The sequence below is a fragment of the Pinus tabuliformis genome, chromosome 2_2 (assembly GCF_031772625.1).
Source record: "Pinus tabuliformis cultivar Carrire ecotype Pingquan chromosome 2_2, CPIR1, whole genome shotgun sequence".
Lineage (NCBI taxonomy): Eukaryota > Viridiplantae > Streptophyta > Pinopsida > Pinales > Pinaceae > Pinus > Pinus tabuliformis.
In genome coordinates this window covers 641,322,978-641,341,408 of record NC_142300.1, presented here as the reverse complement: position 1 = coordinate 641,341,408, position 18,431 = coordinate 641,322,978, and positions in this window count along the sequence as shown.

Here is an 18,431-nt window from a genome sequence, read left to right as displayed (position 1 = left end):
GAGTTTATGTTCTCATGTATTTTAATAATCCAAAAAGACATGGAGATTGGGAAGAATCGGACCCTAATACTCGGCTGGAAACCATTAAAATTCTGAAGTCACTCATGATTCAAACAAACAGAAAAGGGACGAATACGATAAAAAATAAATCAATAGATACCACAGATGGCAAGACCTAGCCTGAACCAACAATTTTGAAAACTCGTGTAAAATAGAATAGCAGTAATAAAACTTGGCCACCAAAAATTACAATGAGTGAACAAGCTGGTGTGACCTCAAATATGTAGAAAAATATGCGGCCTCAAATATGCGGCCTCCTGGAAGTAATCCTCCTGTAACTTTAAAACAAGTCAAATTAAAAATTCCAACAAAATAAATTTTTCGGATGCCCATAGGTCCTAAGGGTTAAACTTGCTCTGATACCATATGTAACAGTCCAAAATAAACATGTAATTAATCAGGTAATATATATTCAACATGCAATTCAACTAATTAACTTCAAGTTCAAAACTATGATTAGAACACTTACCTGTTATCTCGGTTGAAGTCTGCTATCTGCAACAAGGTTTTGGGGACGACTCTCCACCCAACCGTAGGCTCAATTGTGCAAGGATTATGCTACAACTAGCCACCCCCGAGCCCTCAATCAACGTACTACTGCCAGTGCTCCTAAGTCTTAGTATACCATTCTCCCAAGAGAATGAAGATAGAATCTCGGAATGATAGAATACCTCCCATCCTCCTCACCATCTATTAAATAGAACAAAACATTGGAAGGGGAACCACATGCACACACTCCATGTGTCTGCATGCAACTTTTTTCTTGTTTTATTTCTTTACTTTTCTTTTGATTTTTAGCTTTCTTGTTTTATTTCCTTCTTTTTGCTAGTTTTCTTGTTTTATTTATATTTATTCTTATTTAGAGCTTTAATAGGGTTATTACTATTTTTATTTATTTATTTATTATTTATTTATTTATTTATTTTTATATAATTTTTAATATCATTTATGATTTATTATTTTTATTATTTATTATTAAGTGATTTATTTATTATTATTAATTATTAATTATTAATTATTATTTATTATTAAGGGGAGGGATATTACATATAGCACCGACGCTTCCAAGTTTGTTACAAACTACCAAGTTGATAAGAGTAAAGTAGGCAACCCAGGAGTTGCAGCATTATTACTGCAATATTGGTGCTCACCACTTAGTTCAGAAGAATAGACTTATAACTATCATCTTTTCTCAACATTCCACATGGATGAACTCATAATCATTTGTAATTGTATGATCTTTGGAAGAAATAAGATTTGACTTTTTCCTGTAACATGACATAGTAAAAGTTCAATTAACTTGTAAATAAAAAAAATAATATTAATCAAAAATGCAATTTCAATGTCTTACCATGTAAGTTGCATCCTTGAGTTTGATTTTCCCTTGAAGCTTTTTAATAACCTTGAAAATTGTGTGTCTGAATGAAATGTCACAAATATCCAAAAGGTGATGCTGTGACTTCTTGACAATTCACCTAACTTCACATGAAATAATATTGATTTGACTAGTTTGTCATGCTTCACTCATTGCAATGTTCTCCAAGGTGTGATCGTCATATCATTTGGAATTTGCTTCATTTCAAGACCTGTCTTACTATTGGTACATATTATGGGTTTAGAATTTTTAACCTTCTGATTTTTTATAGCAATATTCTCCCACATGTCAAAAATGTCATCAATCAATTCCCATATCTCCTCTGCTTTAAATGCCAATTGGAAAATTTTATCTATGCCTCTGAATAGTTCTGAATTTACTTTGCCACCTTTTGATTTGATTATATATTCAATTTGATAACCTGTTTCCATACAACATTCCTTTCGAAAGCTTAAACTGACGTTTGTCTTATCCCCACTACATTTTTCTACAAATTCATTATGAATAAATATGACCCTTTGGATGAAAGTCATAGAAATTCTATACTCATTATATACATTATGATCCCATGCCAATAACTTTTCCTCTGTTTCTGTTAAACCAGTATAAATGATGCATTTCACTATTTCAAAAAGATAGTTTCTAGGATATTTCTCTATCAATTCTCTTTTGGCCACTGTTGAATGGTTCCCTCCAATTACATAATATTTGTAGTCAAAACATTGTATACTATCAAATGCCTCCTTGTTGGGAACTTGATTTCGATAAACAATAACCACATAATCCACCACATGTGCATATGGATTGTACTTGAAAAATGTTTTCAAATTATTGACATGTAGGTGATGTGCCTTTCTAATTTGATATTGAGATTGTCCTTCATCTGACCTATAGAATTGGGTGAAATTAAGCTCAAATGTTTTTCCACAATTAATTAATTTATTCATCCTCAAGGGATTCTGAATGGCATTTTGTTTTTTTCATAATGCCATCCTCTAAATCAACACTCGGTGTTATGATTTCTTTGCTTCCTTTAGAACTTTCACTTTGTTCTTCACTGCTACTTATGATTTTAACAGATTCACCAATTTTATATTTCTTCTTCTTCCTAGATAGCATATATTCTTCTACATAAATAGTCTCCTCATCATCAAGTGGAAGAGAGACATCCATGGGCATTTTTCTTTTTGGTGTTTTATTTCTTTTCTCATTTTCAAAAATAGTTCTAACTTCCTCCTCACTAATGGAAAAATATTTTTGAGCTTTAGCTTTAGCTACAATTGCCACATCTTCAAAAGAAACATGTTTACCTTTGTTATATTGAACCACCGTATGGATTCTTTGATGATCCCCTATATGTACCATTGCAATGTCATGGATTGATGATCTTTGCTTCATTCTCTTTTCTTGTTCTGACTCTATATGGAAACTGCTACTCACATTCATAATATTTGGCTCTACATAATAAATACCCTCCAACATCATTGAAAGACTCTCAGAAAAATCCTATCAAAGAAAATACAATATGTCAATAATCAATCATTTATAAAAAATTTAATGATCCTTACAATAATACATAAATATAAATAAGCATACTTACAACGTTATTTGAAAGGTTGGATGAGAGTTCTTCACACAATGGTGTAGATTCTTCATCTGTGTCATACTTGACCTTTGAGAGACAATATCTAACATTTTCATGTGACTTGGGAAATTTTGCAAGAACACAAACAATTTTTGAATTCGGCACCAAACATATTGTGGTGAAGTAAAATTATAAGTGCGGACACGAATGAATTCCTCTAGCCCGATAACGGGTCTAGCCACAACAGATACATTCTATGGAAGATTTCGCTAGGTTAGAATCAATCAAGAGGGCCTACCTCTTGTTCGCTTATCTTGCTTGATGATGTCCTCACTTTCTTGCTCCAAGGATCACTCGCTTCCTTCTTCAAGCTACTAAAACAAGTAAACAACAACAACACACAAACATAATAATAGACAAATTGCAATTCAACCTACTTAATAAGTCAATAAGTATTAAGACACGAATATGTAATATTAGAAAACATGTAGGAAATCAATCGATAGTTGCATATATTAATATTCAAAGAGAGATTACAACCATTCATCTTGACATTGAAATCTTCCTCTGACAAGACCAGGTTCCCACACACTTCTGCTAGCACTTCATGATGGCTTCAAACAACAATAGTTTAAAGGCTCTTCCCTTTAGGCTTCACTCCAAACCAAACACACTTCTCCCTCACACAACTAGATGGCTACAACTAGTAATAGCTTGCTTGTCTAAAATAGTATACTCACACTCAGCCAAAACACTAACTCTGTTACTAATTTGTGCTTGGGAAGAAGGCAGTTTTATATAGTAAATATGGATGGGAGATGGATCCTCTTCTCATGTGAGAAAGAATTATCCCTTGAAGTAGTTCCATCATTATAGGGGAAAGCAGCTCAAACTGTCATCCTCGACCCCATTCGGCCAAACCATTTATTAGACTTCCGTTATGGAGCTTCTAGAGATGGAAGCTTCGGCTCTAATTTAAAAAACTTTTCATAATAGGACCGACATGACTTGAACACAGGTCAGTCACACCGATCGGCATAGGGAATAGTGCTAATCTCTACACATCAGCGTAGGAGAGATAAAGGTCATTAGATCCGGCCTTGTAAATTCAGGAAAAAAGAAGTTTCAGGGTAAATGGTGCAAAAGGGAAATGATCTGCTCATGAAGAGGGACATAATGGAAGTTTCTCCATGAAGGCAAAGAATGTGGCATTCACTGTAGAGGTCCTCCAGGATCAAAGAACGAGGAGTACAGGGACAGTGAAAAAATGTTGTGTAATAGATGCCCCCTAAAGTGTGAAGGCTGAACCAGAGTGAGGGATGAAATGCTTTATAAATCAGTGTGAGGAACCAATCTGCCATCAAAAAACTTGCAAGCAAGTACAGGTACATATACATAAACCGAGATTTCTGTCAGATGATACATGAATTGTGGCATGGACGCAACCGTTCAAAGAATGATCATGTAAATGGATCTAGGTATGGGCGCAACCATCCATTAAAGGGGGTCATAATGAAGCCAAGGTATGGTTGCAGCCATCCAATAATGAGAAGGATCACATATGATAACTCATGGTGTAGTTGCAGCCAACCATCTGAAAGAGACATGCATATCATCATAAATGATGGCACACCACTTCGCAACCTGGACTTTTGTGATCTGAGTCCAGGGTCTTGTACTCCAACACGACCCAATCAAAGTACAGATTCTAGCATGCGAATAGATGTGTTGATGTCGAACATACTAGAAAGTCGTTTGATTACTAATCAATGATGTAAATTGTTAACAAGCACGAGAGAAACCACCAATAATGAAAATGGACCTCAAGGTACTATCAGTACAATCCATGGAATGTGAATATAGGAACTGAAGTCAAACACCCGTGAAATCACTTGATCGAAAGCCAATGATGTGAACTTGTCGTCGAATGTGAAGAACTTGCCATTGAGGCATGCAAGCTTTAAGTTACTGGAAGAGATTCTCTTACTCAACATCCCGGATAATGAGTTGAAGTCGACGGAAAGAGACTGTGTCGAAGGAGGGTTATAATGAATCCCACATCATCGACGTGAGATGAGAGGATGCAAAATGATTTTGGATGATACAGAGAATCAGAGGTAAGTGTAACTGGAGAAGGACAACTCTTGAACATATCGGCGACATGATTGGAAGTTTGGCATCTTTTGGATCCATAGGATTGGTGGTCATGATGGCGTGGTAGAGATCAAATGGAAGGTAAAGATGGACAACCCAAACCCAGGAAGGTCAACGATATAGAGGAGGATGTCCCAACCCGAAACGAAGCAAAGAGTGTCATGTTCAAGAGCAAGCTATCGACAAGACTGATAGATTTCCAAATTTTTCTCCCACCATTTCTAGCGAGTGCCCCAATTATTTTTTAATCGCAAACTTGAAGGGGATAGCATATGCTTGCACTGTAAGTTCATCCTTCTGATAAATCTAACCTAGTAAGTTAATGAGCCCTAGGAAGGAGAAGCTCATGTTCGTCATGGTGACGAATCCGATGTCGTTTAATAGTTTAACGAGTCCAACAAAGGTGTAGCTCGGTATATTTTTCATGTTTTAGAGAGTTTGAAAAATACACGTAAAAGAAAACTCCACATGGTCCCTTTTCATACGTTTGTGTCTCTCGAGCCCGAAAAGGTAGAAAACAATACTTGAGAGAACCGCTTGACCATTTTAGTCAAGGAGTACCTTTTTCGTAAACAACGCCTCCCAACCTGAAAAAAGGGTAAACTTATATTGGGCGCACGATGTTTCACATCTGTTAATGAGTTTGAAACAACAAGGGGTCGGCCATCTTTTCTTTTTTAAAGGGTCAGAAAAGAGCTGAAAGCAGACCCCCCATTTTTATTCTCTTTAACGAGTCAAAAAGGGAAAAAATACTCAGTAATCTTTTCATATGACTTTAAGGAGTCGAGAAAAGAGCTGAAATATGACTCATTGTCATCGTCGAACATTCATGACCTATTGCTGCACAAGTAAGGAAAAGTGTATTATCAAGTCCGTGAGGCAAAATAGGTCAAAAATATTTACAAAACCTAATATTTTTATGAAAAAATGAATAAAAGGGAGAAAAGTAAATATGTTTTTACTATTTACCATTTTACCTTTGTAGTGAAGACTTTTTACCCACTTTTTCCCTAGTTTTTCTAGAGCGGATTGCGGGAGATCCAGGAGGTCAATCAATGAGTCGTCAGTTCCATGTAACAGCCAAAGCCCTGAGCTCCATTTATATGCCATTAATTTCTATTTTTAGCCATTTTTTCGGATTTTTAGGGAGGTTTTTGAGAAAAAAATTCGCCCTTGATCGGTGCAATTTCTGGGCACGAGACTAGGTCGACCGAGGGTGATTTGCACACCTGTCTGCGCTGACGGTGCGACTGTTTCTAAAATAGGCGCACCAACATTGTGAAAGGGGAAAACTCATTTTTCCTCAAGAACTGACCATTAAAATTTGGATTTTATGTGCCAAAATTGATCATTGACTCAAATAAATGGCTTTTGCAGGAGAGAAATTGCCGAAAATGGTGGATTGGAAGGAAAGAGAACATGAAGATGTTGACACCCAAGCATTGAACAATCTAAATTTCCTAGAGGCTTTGAGGGCTTGCAGGCTCCTCAAATTCTTCCTTACACCAGGGATGCGGGCTTAGCCGAAGTTGCTTCGATACTTGATAAGCCTTTGGGACATCAATCGTGAGATTTTTGTCATTGGGGACCAGGAGCTGGAGTTGACAACTTCAGACATCTACTTCATCACTGGAATCTCTCGCAGAGGTGAGCTAGTGAACTTGTATGGGTCATGTCCGGTTGGGGCAAGCATTTATTCCCTGCTTGCCGAGTATTGTCTTGAGGCTCTCAAATCCAAAAGTGGGAAGATCGAGATTTTCAATGTTCGGGATCTGACACTGACGGTGCTTCTATTGACCATCAACAAAGTGGTGGAGTCCCAGGCGGAACATGAGACTAACAAGTCGAAGTTCCTTTATGTTATTGACTGCACAACTCTTACAATCTTCAACTGGGCAGAGGCCATGAAGATGAACATCAAGCTCCAGTTGTCCAAATCCAAGGTGGGGAATTTGAAGCAATTTGGCTTCAGATCAGTACTTGTGACCTTTTTCCTAGAACGAGTTCCACTGTTCCAGTATCAGTTGACTGAGGTTGATCCTCCTGCGCCATGTGATCCGCGGATGGCCCGCTGGAGTCGTTTGATACCCAGGATCACTGGGGGTCAGCATATGTCGTACTGACCGACATTCTTTTCATGGCTACAACGACAGAATATCATCATGGAGGACTGGCCATACAACGACAATGATTTATGTGGAGATCTAAATATTCCCTTACCGGATGGAGAGGACTTCGATGATGAAGGTAAAAAATCAAATTTTGATTTAATTGTTTTTTAATATATGCATGCTTATAATATTTCACTTGTTTATGTAGATGTTAGACAAGACCGTCCAACCAGGATGTCCCCGATAGCGAGGCACTACCCCCGTCCTATTGATGTCATCGCCCCTTATCAGGAAGGTAGCTATTGGGTCCCTATAATACTAGTGATTACCCCATTACTATTGTACTTGTACCCATTATTGATATTGTTGTGCCCCTATTGCCTCCATATTGTTATTATTGTGCCCCATAGAATCCCTTCATTGTTATTTTTGTGGCTTTATATTATTATTGTTAGGTCGGCTGGCTTATATTGTGACTCCTTAGATTCCTATATATAGAAAGGAGGTTTTGTCATTTGAATTATCCAAGAATTGTTCATTTATGTAATGTAAAGGAGGTTTCCCCCTCAAAGAGGCTGAATTCTAAGGTGTTGACCTATCATTTCTATCTTTTTCTTGAGTTGGTTTCATAACATTTGGTATTAGAGCTTTGGATTCTAGGGTTTCGCTGCTCCAAACAGGTCATCGTGGAATTTTCGCTATAACTTTGTTTTACGATGTTTCAGAAGCGAAAAAACAAAACCCATTTGAGACGAAATCGCACTGAACCTTGGGTCCGAATTTCAAAGCTTTTTGTGCTACATTTGCGGAGATATGATCTGAGGAAGTTGGTCTTTTTGCAGACTCCTGAATTACATTCCAAACAGGTGACCTGGGGAGAATCATCATAACTTTCTCTCTGAGTATTGGATTGAAATTTTGTAAGAAGCTACAGAAATAGGACAGACTGTAGTTTCTTGTATATATTTTTCAGAGCCAAAGGTCGAAACAGGGACACGTGGCACGTCGTACAAGTTCGCTCTACTGAATTAGTCTATAATTGGGTCACTGTGGGAGATTTGGCATAACTCTTCATTGGAGAATCCAATTGGGGTCATAATGGTGGCATTGGAAAGAGGACACAGAGTGCTGCCTCAAGTCACAATTTCATAATTGGATGATCCGAAATTACAGAGATAAATCAGAGGCAATATCGAGCTCCTACAAAGTGAAAAAAGGTGTGTAGATTTTTTAAATTTTTGTTTAAGCTTGGTTTGAAAAATTATTTTGAAGGAATTCAAAGGGCATAATAGAGCATAGTATCGGTAAATGATGCCCCAAGGAAAGAAAATGAAAACACCTAGTAAGCAATCTGAATGCTCTAGCATGACTCATGAAGAAGAGGAAGAAATGCTACATGATATATCAAAATTACAAGACCAAGTGCAACAAATTTCACTCTCACAAAATCTATCAGAAGCTAAGATAAATGGCGTGGAATCTAAGATAAAGGGCGTAGAAGCCAAGATTGATGATTTGAAGATAGATTTGAAGGCAGATTTGACAAATTTTCTACAATAAATACTTACTAATGGTGAAAGGGGAGTAAAGGAAACTCATGATGCGAACAAAGGAAGTGTTAATCATGATTTCAGACTCTAATGTTGGATCGAAGACACACCATATTCCAAAAATCGATATGAGGAAGTTTGGTGGCAAGGATCCCGCAACATGGATATTACAGATGGAGCAATTTTTCGATCTCAATAATGTGTAAAACACACAAAAGGTACGTATTACAACTTTATATTTGGAACCAAATCAGTTTGTATGGTATCAATGGCTTTTCTCTCGTAAAAAAATTATCACTTGGGCAATTTTTACGAAAGAATTGATAGCACATTATGAGGATACAAAAAGAAACACTTTTTTTAGCCAATTGATAAGTCTCAAACAAAAGGGTTCAATAATGGAGCACATTGAGGAGTTCCAAAAATTGAACATAGGGGTAAAAAATATTCCAGAGGAGCATAGGATTGATGTGTTCATAAGGTCTTTAAAGGATAATATCCAACATGATGTTCACCTTTGGGAACTTGATTCATTAGAGAAGGCATTCAAGTTAGCAAGAAAAATGGAAAGCAAAATTATGGCAACCAGGAAGCATACCACTCACAACTATAAAGATGGAAGTGTTGTTGCTGCTAGTCTTCCATAAACTATAAGGTTGACACCACAACAATTGGAAGAAAAAAGAGCAAAAGGGCTTTGTTATAGTTGTGATAGAAAATACACTAAAGGTCATAAGTGTGCTGAGAAGAAATTATTCTACATAGATTGTGAAGAAGAATAAGAAAAGGAGCAAGAAAGGTCAAAAGAAGAGGGCATACTCCAAGAACAAAGCCTAGATGAAGAACAAATGAATCCGACCATATCTTGTAATTCATTACTGGGGATTATCACTCCTCAAACCATCAAGATAGAAGGACAAATCAAAAAGAAAAAGGTAATAGTGTTGATTGATTCAGGAAGTACCCACAATTTTATTCATTGTAAGGTAGCAAAAGAATTGAATTGCTTTTTATATCCAGCACCAGAGTGTCAAGTGATGGTTGCAAATGGAGGAACAATAAATTTCTCTGGAAAGTGCCATAATATCAAGCTATCCATGGGAGAATATGTATTTACTAGCCCAATGCTTTCCATTCCAATGGGAGGTGCTGATGTTGTATTAGGAGTCCAATGGCTACAATCCTTGGGTACAATAGCTTTTAATTTTCAAGAACTTTTCATGAAATTTTCTGTGGAAGGTAAGGAAGTTGAATTAAGGGGTATTGCAGGGAAACCGGGAAAGATAATCAGCTCTAGCGGTATGACAAAGCTTCTAAAAAAGGAACAAAAAGGTGTAATTGCACAATTATGTTCACTAGATGTTTCCACATTGGAATCATCTATTTCTCCAGATCTCCAAAAAGTCTTGGACAATCATTCCAAGGTATTTCAGACTCCCAAAGGTCTCCCACCTATTCGTGATCATGATCATGCTATTCATCTGATTCCAGGAAGTGTTCCTCCAACCATCAGGCCCTACATATATCCCTATTCCCAAAAGAGTGAAATTGAACGTATGGTTTCAGAAATGTTAGAGGTTGGTATAATTCAACTGAGTCAAAGTTCTTTCTCTGCTCCAGTAGTATTGGTGCACAAGAAGGATGGATCATGGTGCATGTGTCCGGATTATAGGGAGCTCAACAAGCTCACTATTAAAGATAAGTTTCCCATTCCTGTCATTGATCAATTACTGGATGAATTGCATGGATCAATTTACTTCACCAAGTTGTATCTTTGTTCAGGATATCATCAAATCAGAATGAAGACTGAAGACATTCCTAAAACAGCATTTAGAACTCATGAGGGTCATTATGAATTTTTGGTCATGCCTTTTGGCCTTACCAATGCACCTTCAACATTTCAAGGTTTGATGAATTAAGTTTTCAAACCATTCCTTAGAAAATTTGTGTTATCATTTTTTGATGATATACTAATCTACAACAAGTCTTGGAAGGATCATGTTGAACATGTTGACAGGGTGCTACAACTATTGGAGGAGAAACAATTATATGCAAAAAGATCCAAATGTTTCTTTGGAGTACAAGAGGTGGAATATCTGGGTCATATTGTATCTCATGAAGGAGTTAAGGTAGACCCTAGAAAATATAAAGCCATTAAGGAATGGAAAATCCCCACATCCATAAAGCATCTGCGAGGATTTCTCGGGTTGACAGGGTATTGTCGCAAGTTTGTTAAGAATTATGGGAGAATAGCAGCACCTCTAACAACACTATTAAAGAAAGATGCATTTTCATGGACTCCAGAAGCAACAAAGGCCTTCAAACATATTAAAGAGGCAATGTGCCAAGCACCTGTCTTAGCTACACCGGACTTCACAAAAACCTTTATTGTGGAATGTGATGCTTCAGGAAATGGAATTGGTGCTTTTTTAATGCAAGATGAAAGACCCATTGCTTTTGAAAGTCGTCCAATCAAGGGAAAGTTTTTAGACAAAGCTATTTATGAGAAGGAAATGTTGGCAATACTCCATGCACTTAAGAAATGGCGACCCTACCTAATGGGAAGACACTTCAAGGTAAAAACGGATCATGATAGCCTTAAATACTTTTTAGAACAAAGATTATCCTCTGAAGAGCAACAAAAGTGGGTCACAAAGATGTTGGGTGATGACTTTGAAATCATCTACAAAAAAGGGAAACAAAATGTGGTGGCAGATGCACTCTGAAGAAAGGATGAGGATGTGGAAGCATTGTTGTGCACCATTTCTATTATCCAACCAGATTGGATAAACGAAGCAAGGGAGGAATGGAGGAATGACGAAGAAGTGTGGGCACTTATTCGAAAGTTACAACAAGATTCTAGTACGTCGGATACATTTAGCTAGCAAAATGATTCGTTATGGTACAAATATCGCTTATACCTTTGTAAGAATTTCCAGCTAAAACAAAAGATTCTTATGGAATTGCACACTTCTCCCTTAGGAGGGCACTCGGGATTTTTAAAAACTTACCACAGGGTTAAGAAGGAATCTTTTTGGGATGGCTGAATTCTAAGGCATTGATCTATATTTTCTATCTTTTTCTTGATCTGGTTTCATAATAGTAGTGATAACGAGAAGGAGATTGTGAGGAACCTCGAGGGGTTGACTCACGGTATCCCGGAGTATGCTCGAATAGGAGACATGCCCCGACAGTACCAGAGGCACACAGTGGGAGTCTCAGATCGGATCCGCTAACTGCTAAGTCGTGTTGCACGAGTTGTCTTGTGCTATCATGACCACCATGCTGAGTAGTTCCTGGGTCCAGTACTTGCATATTTTTTGAGGCATGCATGCCACAGATGTACGAGGCCTGCGAGCCACCGATGTTATTATAGACACACATATTATTTTTTTGGGGTTCTGATTTTTACCAAACATTCTCACACATATATACATGTTATATTTTCTTGTCTATTATGGTACAAATGGTTTGTCTTATCTTTTACATGTTTCGTAAAGGTCTATCCAATACGTAATTAGCTAATGCCTCTGTTAATGTATTAATGCGTCTAGGAATATGATGATCTGTAATATAGTCAAAATGTCTTTCCAACAGATGGATATGTAGATAAATTTGTAATATTTGAGGGTTCCTAACGTAATATTGCCCGTTGATTTGAAGGATGACAAGCTCTGAATCCAGGTTGACAACCAATTCTTTGATACCCAAAGCGATGGCTTCTGATAGAAGTTCGATGACCGCACTATATTTATCAATGTTGTTGGTTGGATGACCTAGGCAGATACCTTGAAGATCAATCAACTCACCATTAGGGTTATAGATAGCCCATGCTGTGGATGATAGGTTTCGAGTACTACGGCAAGCACCATCGGCGAAACCAATGTGAGGAGTCACAAGATCTGCAAAGCAAGAAAAGCATAGTAAACAGGAAAGTAGTTTGAAAACTTATCACACAAAACCACGCTGTTCAAAAATGAATCACACACTAATGTACATAGGTAACCATGCAAGATGACCTAAGCATAGTACTTTTTGAGGGAGGAGTCCATGTTGGGATTCGGGTAATCAATCAACTCAGGAGGGTTCTAGAGTTTGACCGTTGCCGTGACGAGTAAGCATCGACTCAGCCAAATAATGAAATACAACTCATATGAGGCTTTGCCCCCATGCCCCCTGGGAGAGGAAGGGTTAAGAGTCAAAGGAAAATCGATGAAAACTCAGGGAGGTTTAAAAATACTAAATCCATGAAGGGATAAAGGTGCCCTCAGTTGAAAGATCTTGATTATGTTAGGATAAACTGATACATCAATAGACTATGGAGAAGAGAACTCTTTGAAAGTGGTAGACATGACCTACGGGCAAGGCAGGAATGAGGAGTGATGATGGGTATTGATCCATGGTGTTTCCTTGAGAGACATGAGTTCCATGGTACCTTCATCGACGAGGAAGGTCTCAGCTAAGGGGTCAGATGATTCCAAAGTGCCAAGCCATGGGGATTGAGAATACATATCGAGAGAGGTCTTTGAGATATGAGAATCAAATGATGCAAAGTTCGAAGCCAAAATAATTTCCACATAATTGAATTCAGCGGGACTAAGAGGCATGACTTTGCCCCAAGCATCAACGAGATTTGGTGTAGGTATGACCTAGGGATCAGATTTGACCGAGATCATGTTGACCAAGGCAACATGAGGAGGTGGGAGTGGAAAAATTCCCATTAAGTTAGAATCTTTGAAGAGACCTACCCCCACACTCTCAAAGGGAGCATCAAAGTGCGTGACATATGGAACGTTGCCATCTAGTGAGGAAGAGGCAAAGAAAGAAAACTGATCAATGGTGACAATCTTCCCTTGATGGGGAAAATAGATAATGTGAAACAAAGAGGAGGCCACAACATGCATGGCATGAGTCTAGCTTTGGTTGAGTAGAAGATTATAATTGAGGTTGGTGTCAACAATCTCTACTTTGACTTGCACTGTCTTTCCTTCTAGGGTGATGGCAAGGTTGGGTAAGACACCAAAGGGTCACGAATTGCATCCATCGAAACCTTCCAACATGTTTGGATATTGGTTCAGTGTAGGGGAACCAATAGCCTTCCAACATGCAGTTGACATGATGCAGGTGGAAGCACCTTCATCAATGACAGTACGGTGGATGGTCTTCTCATTAATGATTACCTAAATAAGAAAGGCAATGTAATGAGGGAACCGCGGAACATGGTTCTCCAGATCGAAACAGATCAAATTATAATCGATGGGATCAATGTCCCCGAAAGCTGATAGAAAATATTTCCGCTGCGATGGGCAACTTTGGAGTACCTCGAGAGCTGACATAGGTGACGGTGCTTGAGCCAAATATTCAACAATATTGTAGTGCTGAGCAGTTCAGGCATTAGGATTATATGAGGATTTCCGCACCACACTTCGAGAGGGAGGCCGCGCAGCGGAATCAGGGTTGGGGCGCTCGATTCGTAGAGGGCCATGACTCAAGGTAGAAGAAGAATGTGCAACTTATTTTTCTTTCCCTGCTTCCGGAGGTGGAGTTTGATAATCTTTTGATCGGGTAGCCACAATAATGGGCGTGCTCATCATGAACACTTGAGATCCAGAGGAAGAAGATCGGGGTTGGTCTACCATTTGATTCTGCTAAGACGGAAATGACTATTTGAGGATGGAAGGGGTCCCTTTGAGCAGGTGATTAACTTCGGATCGTTGTGTACAATCCTTAGTATAGTGATCCACCTCACAAATGAGGCAGGGATACTCAGGTTTCTGTTGCGAGGATTCACCAGCAGATGATTTGGGAGGACCCTGTTTTGGGGCATCAACTTTAGCTTTGCCTTTTCCTTTCTTTTTTTCTTTCGAGGATTTGTTCACTGTGGTAGACTAGACAATGTGGACCTCTGAGGTTTTACTAGGGCCTGGAGGATTTTGAGATGAACTATTAGGAGAAGCATTCAAGACCGACTTATGTTTGGGAGAAGTTTGAGCAGGGGCCTAGGATACTGAACTGATAACTCCATCAACGGGAGGGACAACAGGTGACTTCAATACTGCAGGATTGAATGATAGCCGCAGATCATTGGGTAACAACTCGTATAAGGTGCCAGGTGTTCTAGGGAAAAGTATCCGACTCGGATGACCCTAACCCACTCTAAGGGTGACAGTTCCTTAGCAACAACTGTAAGACAAACTACTGAAGGTTTACTTCTTTATGAAAGAAAAAGAGAGTGGAGAAAGCACTAACCGTTACCTTGCGCTTAATGTCGAATCCAAACTCTTCTCTTTGGCCACTTGCTCCTAGCTCTTTGTCCTTCTGCTCGCCCAGCTACAAGGAGATCCTGCAAAACAACAAAGAAGGAAACTACAAGAGGCATGCAATCATAACTGGTTCATGGATTAGTGTAAACCAAACATGCAATCATCACAATATATAATTGAAACAAGAGCACATAGAAGAACCTCAATAGCTTTTATTAATGTAGAAGAAAAGGTTCTGAGAGGATTACAACCATTGCAGGCTCCAACCCAGCAACACCTCCCAGCAGAAAGAGTTTCTCTTCTTCACCTCTCTCAAACAATCACCCAATAACTCAAGAATGAAACCAACAGCATATCATTACTTTGCACAAAATTCCAGCCTCCTGAGCTCATAGGAGAGAGCTCAATATATAGATGAATTGAGAAAGGATGAGTCAGCTTGCAACTGATGTGTAGCTGCCTTGTGTCCTCTCTCTCTTCAGTTAATCTTTAGTTGATCTTCAGTTCTTGAGTCCACTTGGTGAACCTTGCTTCCACTTGGAGAAACAAAGCCTTTGACTCATCACAAGGCGAAATACCTGATCCAAGTGTCATTTTTGGAAGATTCCAAAGCAATGACTCACTGTGCCACATGTCCAAACTCGCCCAACGCAAGTGGGCTTTGTTCTGCCTGCTTTGCAACGCAGGTACACCATGGAGCAGTTGTGTTTCAGCGCAGAAGCCTAGTGGAGCACCTGCTTTGATTTCAGGATTGCTTGTTTTTGAGTGTTTTCAAGTGGAGAACTGATCTGAGAGCTGTTGGCTTGCTGACCTTGTTCCTCTAGGGGTAGGAACATCATGTTTAGGGAACTTTGGATCCCTTGGATTATTGACAATTCATGATTGTTGCTGTAAGGCACAAAATTGTCTATAACAGATGCCCCCTAAAGTATGAGGTCGTTTATCGGGTGAAATGCTTTATTGAGAGGATCCGAAGTTCACTCAATCTGCTGAGAAGTGTCCTGTAATAAGATACAATACAATACATTATTTTTCATACATTTTTGATGATCTGGCTGAGGCGGGCATTCCCATGCTCAGCTTTATAAATACATTTTGGTACATAGAACAGACGATCGTCTGATATAGATTGATAATTCTCTGCCGAATTTATCATCTTTTTCTAGACTGATAATTCTCTGCCGAATTTATCATCCTTTTCTGATTGTAGACTGATAATTCTCTGCCGAATTTATCATCTTTCGAAAAGGGTGATCATCTGCTGCAATGATGTACATATCAAATGTCTTTATGTCCTGAATATATATCGCAGCCCGGATGGATGAAACTAGATCCGGGGTCTTCAATCTCTTCCGATCTTCACTCGATGTACAAGTCGATCCATGTGAGAATTTCTTGGAGTCGAACATGGAAAGACATCGCTTGATTACCGGTCAATTTTGTAAACCGTTAACAAGCGCGAGAGGAATCACCGATAAGGATGATGACCCTCAAGGTACGGCAGTACAATCTACATGGTGGGAATAAAGGACTTGGCGTCGACCACCATGCAAAATCTTCTGGTCGAAGGTCATTGATGTATACCTGTCGCCGGAAGTGAGAAACTTTCCATTGAGGCATGCAAGCTTCAAAGTACTGAGGGAGGTGTTCCTAGATCAACTCCTTGGATAATGAGCTGACGTCGACAAGGAGCGATCCGTCAAAGGAGGGCCTTAACGAATCCCACATCAGTGACACGGAACGGAGCTAGTGATTGTGATGAGGTGAAAACAAACTGTGATGTATTATTCAGGGTGGCGGTCATGAAGTGGATGAAGGATAATGTATGGCAGTGGGTGGAACACGGTTGACTCTTTACAGAACTACATCTCTTGAACATATAACGACACTGATGTGATGGATTGGTAGCATTACCCCAATTGTGGATGGTGTGGCGAGGACCATGATTCTGCGACCGGTGAATGAAACAACCCAACCCGATGCGGTACGGAGGACAAAGTGTCATGTTCAAGAGCGACTTGCTACCATTAATGCTGTGAGGTTCTCCCAATTTTTCCCCAGTCATTGCTGACCAGTACCTCTTTATTTTTGTCAAGCTTGAGGAGGATAACATATGCTTGTTCTATAACCTGCCCTTCGGGCAAGCCCATCGCTATGTTTTAACGAGCCTAGCGATAGGGAAACTCGTTCTTGTCTAAAGACAAGTTTGTCGCTATTTAATTATTTTAACGAGTCTAACGACAAGGAAAACTCGGTTCTTTTCATTTTTAGAGAGTCTGAAAAGGTACGAAAAAGTAACTCCATAATTCCTTTTTCGTCTTCTAATCCCTTAAGTCCGAAAAAGTATAAAACAATACAGAAGGGATGAGTTTTCGATTTTCTTTAACGAGCCGAACAAAACAAGCGCTCGATCTTTTTGTGCAATAATCCCTCAGGTCCAAAAATATTAAAATCTAGAGGAGGGATAGCTTTCCGGTCGCTTTAACGAGCTGGAAGGCCAAAACTCGGCAAACTTTTCATATTTTACGAGTCAGTGAAAAGAGCTCAAAGAAGACTTGTCTTTTGAGGAACGAGTGATGAACAGGGATAGCAGCAGATTCGAGGTACAGGTTGGAATTTTCCAATCACGACAGTGTCACAAGGATGGCTAAATGAAATCACTCTTCATAGCTGTTCCTCAAAATGGGTAAACACACATATGGAGGTGAACGATTGGCCAAATGAACGGATGGAGGTGATGGCATATAAACACGACCAAAGGTTTTTAATATGGCTTTCAAAGGTCACATTTCTCGAGGTTGTTTACCGGTTCATTTTTTCTGGATGAGCTTGAACTGCTAGGGAAAGATTGCTCACAATCTACGTTTATTTTTTAACGAGCATGAACTTCTGCACAAAAACTGCTCGATATATGGTTTACTTTTGATCTTTACCATAATTAGCTTCTCTTTTTCATTGATAGCACTGCATTTTCCATTCGCTGCAACAAACTAGTTAGAAATGGGTAATATTTACTTGAAAATGAGATTAACTTACAATATTTACCTTGAATTACGTAAGAAAGCAAAATAAAAAGGGTTTTACCTCTCATTTTACCATTTCATTTGCATTTTGCTTGTTGGAGCTTTGGAGGAGCCTCTTTCCCCTCGATTTTCACCAGCTGATTCCGGAGGATTCTGCGGACGATTTTCGGCGCCGTTCGGACCAGGTAGGAGCTAAACCTTAGCTCTTCATTTTCATGGTTTCATTTTCCTGTTTTATGCCTGTTTTGCTGCTCTATTGAGTCTCTGGGGTTTTGCCAGGGCGCCCCTTGATCAACGCAGGTACCCCATT